Here is a 6,544-nt window from a genome sequence, read left to right as displayed (position 1 = left end):
GAAGTCCACAGTTACTAACCAGCCACACCGAAGGCTTTGAGACCAGATTATGAAGCCTGGGAAGCCTGCTTCAGTTTCACTACTCGGTGAGATCCAGGCAAGCCTGCGCTAGAGTGAGACACAAAAGCTAAATATGGGAGCTGGACTGATGGCTTGGGTTAAGAGAACCTATTGCTCTGCAGAGGATCCGAGTTCAGTTCCCCGCACTCACGAGGTGGCTCACTCACAACAGTCTATAACTCCAGTTCCTGGGGTTCTGACACCTTCTTCTGGCCTTTGCCAGCACCAGGCATGCAGGCACATGGTACACAAATATGCAGCCACAAACACGTATATGCATCAAATAAAACTTTTAAAAATTAAAGCAAAATAGTACCGGGTGGCACACACCTTTAATCCCAGGAGACAGAGGCAGACGGATCTCGGTGAATTCAAGGCCAGCCTGGTCTACAAAGTGAGTTCTAGGAAGTCAGAGTTATATACAGAGAAATCCTGTCTCAAAAATAAATAAATAGATAAATAAAGCTAAATAAATATATAGCAAAATAAACAAAGGTAGAACCTCAGAACTAACACACCCAGTATACAAGCTCCACTTACATCCCCTGCTTTCCACTTCTCGGCCCCTCCATCCTGAGTTCTGTATCTAAGGTGCCCTTGCTTTCTGTTTTTGCTTAGTTTTTTATCATGAGACCTTGCTCTTTTAAGCAGTCAGGGCTCCTGGGCTCAAACGATCTTAGTCGGGTGGTGGTGGCGCACGCCTTTAATCCCAGCACTCGGGAGGCAGGAGGATCTCTGAGAGTTCGAGTCCAGCCTGGTCTACAAGAGCTAGTTCCAGGACAGGCTCCAAAGCTACAGAGAAACCCTGTCTAGAAAAACCAAAAAAAAAAGAAAAAAGAAAAAAAAAACAAAAACAAAAACAAACAAAAAACAACGTGGTTTTTTGCACGCGTGTGTTTGATGTGCTTTGGTCAAACTCACCATTAAACTATCCTTCCCTCGCTATCACCTCACCTTAATTTCCACATCCTTCATAGCCCCCTTTTCTCATTCATGTCCTTATTATTCCTAAAGTCCACACGTAGTGCATGCATGATACTTGTCTTTCTGAGTCTGGCTTATTTGGCTTAAAAGGATCACCAGTTTCTTCCGGTTAGTATCCAGACACACCTTGGCCCTGCCCCTTGGGCACAGTCACCTCCCATCTTATGGCAAGCAGCTCCACTGTATGCAGTGCAGAGGTCCCTTTAAGAGACACGCTCCTCTTTGCTCACACTCTCATTCCTTCTACTCTTCAACTGGACCTTGGGAGCTCAGTCCAGTGCTCCACTGTGGTCTCTTTCCGTCTGCTGTTGGACGAAGGTTCTATGGTGATATTTAAGATAATCATCAGTCTGACTACAGGGCAAGGCCAGTTCAGGCACCCTCTCCTCTACTGCTTAGGGTCTTAGATGAGGTCATCCTTGTAGATTCCTGGGAATTTCCCTAGAGCCAGGTTTCTTGCTAACCCCATAATGGCTCCCTCAATCAAGATATCTCTTTCCTTGCTCTCATATCTGTCCTTCCTCCATCTCGACTATCCCATTCCCTCAAGTTCTCATCACCCCTCCCCTTCTCCCTTCCTCTTTCCCTTCTTTCTACTCCCCACCCCCTTGCTCCCAATTTTGTCAGGTGATCTTGTCTGTTTTCAATTTCCAGGTGGGTCTATATATGATCATGAAGGGTTCATCCGCTGAAACAGTTTACCTGAGCTAATGGAAGCTCACCAGCTCCAGCTGGACTGGGAAGGAACAAGCATAGGACCCAACTAGTCCCTCTGAATGTGGTTAACAGTTGCTTGGCTGGGGCAGACTGAGGGGCCACTGGCAGTGGCACTGGGATTTATCTCTACTGCATGTACTGACTTTTTGGGATCCTATTCTCTTTGGATGTATACCTTGCTCATCCTAGATGTAGTAGAGAGGGCCTTAGACCTTCCACAAAGCAAAGTGCTTTGCCCTCTCTTATGATTAGATGGGGTGGGATGGGAGGGTGTGTAGAGGGAATGGGAAGAGGGGAGGGAGTAGGAATTTAGATTGGTACTTTTAAAAAAAAAATCTAATGAATTTTTAAAAAAGAAAGACACAAGCTCCTGATCTCCCCCACTTCCCACCCCAAGCTGTCTCTCTGTCTCTCTGTCTCTCTGCCCCTTTCTCATTCTCTCTTCTCTCCCTTTTAATAAAACTCCATACTCAAGTTCTCTCTGCAAGGCGTTCTTTGTCACCCACCACAGTTTGGGTCCCCTCTCACACTGTATCTTACACTTCCATTTTCCTGTAAACAGTGAAAAGTCGTTCTTTGTAGTTTAATAAAACTACGTTTTCTTTATCATCTCATCCATTGATTTCTCCTTATCTTTTAACTAATTTTTTTTTCCAAATCCTTTTGCATCCCTAATACCTTGTTTTGTTTTCATGCTTGAAGCTTTATTTTTAGAATGATGTCTGGCCTGGATATCTGTGTTCTCTAAAAATTCATATACTGAAATCCTAACCCCTAAGTAAATGGACTAGGTGAAAGACTTTGAGAAGAACATAGACCCTGTCAGCAAACTCCTCATGAGTGGGACCTGTGTCTTTATAAGAGGCCCCTGGAGAGCTAGAAGCCCCCCCCCCATTGCCATCTATGACTCTGAAAACAGGCATATGACTCTGAAAGCAGACACTGAACCTGCTCAAGCAAGTCCTGAACCTCCTAGGCGAGTAAATTTTGAGACATTTCTGTTATCTACAGGGGTCTTTATTATAACATGCCATAATGACTTGAGTGAGTAGCCGATCGGGTCAGATCTTTGAACACTAGTTCCCAGTTCATGGTGTGTAGTGTGAAGCAGCGGGGCTGCGTCCCGCCACCCGCCGCCGGCTAGCTTTATCCGAAATAATTACACGGAAACTGTATTCTTTTAAAACACTGCCTGGCCCATAGTTTCAGCCTCTTATTAGTTAATTCTCACATCTTCCTTTAACCCATATTTAGTAATCTGGGTAGCACCACGAGTTGTGGCTTACCAGGAGAGATCTTAACCTGCGTCCATCTCGGAGAGGAGCAGCATGGAGACTCACCACGCGACTGCCTGAAGCGTCTCCCCCTAACTCTACTTCCTTGTTCCCACAATTCTGTTCTGTCTACTCCACCTACCTAATTTTCTGTTCTTAAAGGGCCAAGGCAGTTTTCTTTATTAATTAACCAATGAAAGAAACATAGACAGATAACTCTCCTCCATCATTTCCCCTTTTTCTGTTTAAACAAAAAAGAAAGGCTTTAACTTTAACATAGCAAAATTACATATAACAAAACAGTTATCAAGCAAGTATTACAGTTACAATATTTAAATCTATTTTATCTTTTATCATAACTAAGGAAAGCTATAACTATCTATTTATTCTTTAACTCCATCAAAGACTCCAGAAGGATATAATGCTACCTAAGTAAATAAGAAATAAGTAACTTATAAAACTCTAGAAATGACAGAGACAACTCGCTGCCTGGACAGTCACCCAAAGTTCCTCTGTACCGTTGGGGCATCCATCTTCGGGCTTCAGGCCCACAGTATCCAGCAGACAATTCCATGAAGCAGAAAAATTTCAAAGACAGTTCAGTCACTTTCTGCTGTGTCCTGCAGAACGTCTCGCAGACTCTTTCACGAATCAGGAACCCTGAGAGACCATCTCACCTTTAGGCAAGTTCAGCAGTCCTCTCTCTGCGGGTTCTTTGTGTCCAGTTTATGGAACAGTCCAGCCAAGAGCAGTTTCTTGCCCAAATGGCTAACAAACTCCATAAGTAGCCTCTTCGATGCCCATCTTCCTCTCGAAGTAGACTGGTGCTGCCAGGAGCAGACATGTCTCATTGTCATGAAAAACCCTAAGTTATTAAAACATTAAATGCCATATTCTGCAGTCTTTGAAAGATATGAAGAATGTCTATCTAACTGAAATATATCTCTACATATCTAGAAAATCTAATAACATGACTACAAGCTTAACTATTATCAATGATTATCCATTAACAACCTATATTTCCTAATTATACATTACAGTTTTTAAAATGAACTACACAATCAAAATAGCTTAATCAAGATCAGAAATACATATACATATAACAAATTGTCCTTAAAATCTATACCAATGCAAATTTTTATTGTGAATCTGTAATTTTTTACTATCCAGGAGCACTTCTTAAAAGGTTAACCACTTCTTAAAAACTTAAGTTGCGCCAGGTAGGGGTAATACGGTACTGCCTGTTTACAGCCAAGTCTAAACCTTAACTGCGCTGTTATTGTGGTAATTACGATAGATCCTGCCTGAGATCAGCACAGTTCAACGTGGCGGAGCAGAGCCAAAGCCGCTCCTGCCTCAGTCATTTGGTGCCCCTGAGCCGCACACAGTTCCAGGCACACAGCAGTCGACATTGGAGCCGCACTCAGCAGTTTAATTCTGAGACTGAGCGTGCAGCACAGAAACTCTTTTAATCCAAGTCACAGCCGAATCTGAGGCGCAGAGCACCGCGCAGTTTGAAAACACCTCTCTCTCTATGGCGGCAGGAATCCGCAAATGCTGTCCCGCTCGCCTAAGCCTGATTCCGCCATCTGCCCAGGTGCAGGCAGGGAGCAGTGAGCCATTGGCATGGTCTCAGAGTACTTTTTTTCCCAAGCGGGCAAGGTTTTTAAGTGGATTTAGTGACCACGTTGGAGCGCCAATCTGTAGTGTGAAGCGGAGGGCTGCGTTCCCGCCGCCCAGTCGCCGGCTAGCTTTATCCCCGAAATAATTACACGGAAACTGTATTCTTTTAAAACACTGCCTGGCCCATAGTTTCAGCCTCTTATTAGTTAATTCTCACATCTTCCTTTAACCCATATTTAGTAATCTGGGTAGCACCACGAGTTGTGGCTTACTAGGAGAGATCTTAACCTGCGTCCATCTCGGAGAGGAGCAGCATGGAGACTCACCACGCGACTGCCTGAAGCGTCTCCCCCTAACTCTACTTCCTTGTTCCCACAATTCTGTTCTGTCTACTCCACCTACCTAATTTTCTGTTCTTAAAGGGCCAAGGCAGTTTTCTTTATTAATTAACCAATGAAAGAAACATAGACAGATAACTCTCCTCCATCAATGGTGTTGCTTGGGGTGTGTGATAGCTAATTTTGATTGTCAACTTGACTACATCTGGAATCAGCTAAAAACCCAAGCAGCGGAGCATGCCTGTGAGGTATGGGGGGGGCGGTGGTTATTTGAGATGGAAGACCCTCCCTAACTCTGAGCCAGACCTTCTGCTAGCAGCTCACATGAAAGAACCCAGAAGAAACTCCTGCTTTTTGAGACTTGCCCTCACTCTCACTGCAAGTTTATCTAGCCTGCTGCCAGGCATCCCCTCAGCAATGTTAGAGCCGGCTTCTTTGGGATCCCAGCATAGACTAAGAACCAGCAGCTCTCTAGGACGCCTCCCAGACTCCAGCACCAAATCAGGACCCAGAAACATAGTCTGGAGGACCGACTGCCTGCTGAATTCTTGGCCTTTCCCTCGTGAGACAGCCATTGTTGGACTATCCATGATATATATATATATATATGTGTGTGTGTGTGTGTGTGTGTGTGTGTGTGTGTGTGTGTGTGTGTGTATGTATATATGTGTATATATGTATGTATACATATATATGTATATATATACATATATATATTATTCATTCTATCAGTTCTGTTCCCGTAGAGAACCCTGATAATATAGAGGGGTTTAGGAGGTGTGGTTTGCTGGAGGTGGTGGGCTTTTGGAGAAAAAAGCCTTGTACAGTTTCCATTCTGCTCTCTGTGCTCATGTTTGAGGGATGAGCTCTCAGCTTCCAGATCCGGACGCCATGCCTGACGCTCACTGCCATGCTTCCTGGAGTAGTTTAATATGATTGTCCCCCATAAGTTTGTAGGGGATGGCACTATTAGGAAGTATGACTTTGTTGGAGTAGGTGTGGTCTTGTTGGAGGAAGTATGTCACTGTGGGGTCAGGCTTGGAGGTCTTCTTTGACTTCCCTCAGTGTGACGCTCAGTCCACTCTCGTTGTCTTCTGATCAAGATGTAGCCAGCACCATGTCTGCCACCGTGCTCCCAACCATGATGATAAAGGACTAAACCCCTGAAGCTGTAAGCGAGCCACCATTGTTAAATATTTTCCTTATAAGAGACGTCGTGGCCACGCGTCTCTTCACAATAACAGAAACCCTAAGACACATCCTCAACCTCACGAACTTATATCTCTCTGGAACATAAGCCGGATTAAACTCTCCTTTCTATAAACTGCCATGGTCATGGTTTTTATCACAGCAACAGGAAAAAAAAAATCAACTGGTATACTTAGCAAAAGTAGACAAACGCTGCTATCACGCTGTGTGTTCTCTTCAGCGACTTCCTTCTCCCAGGGCTGTTTCTATGACTTACTCACATGTCAGAGGCAAGGAGGTCCTTGTGCTGACCGATAGATACTAGGGAACCATTAATATGACACACACAGTGTTGTTCTT

Source organism: Arvicola amphibius, chromosome 1 (genome assembly GCF_903992535.2).
Source record: "Arvicola amphibius chromosome 1, mArvAmp1.2, whole genome shotgun sequence".
NCBI classification, from domain to species: Eukaryota; Metazoa; Chordata; class Mammalia; order Rodentia; family Cricetidae; genus Arvicola; species Arvicola amphibius.
This window is presented reverse-complemented; position numbering follows the sequence as displayed.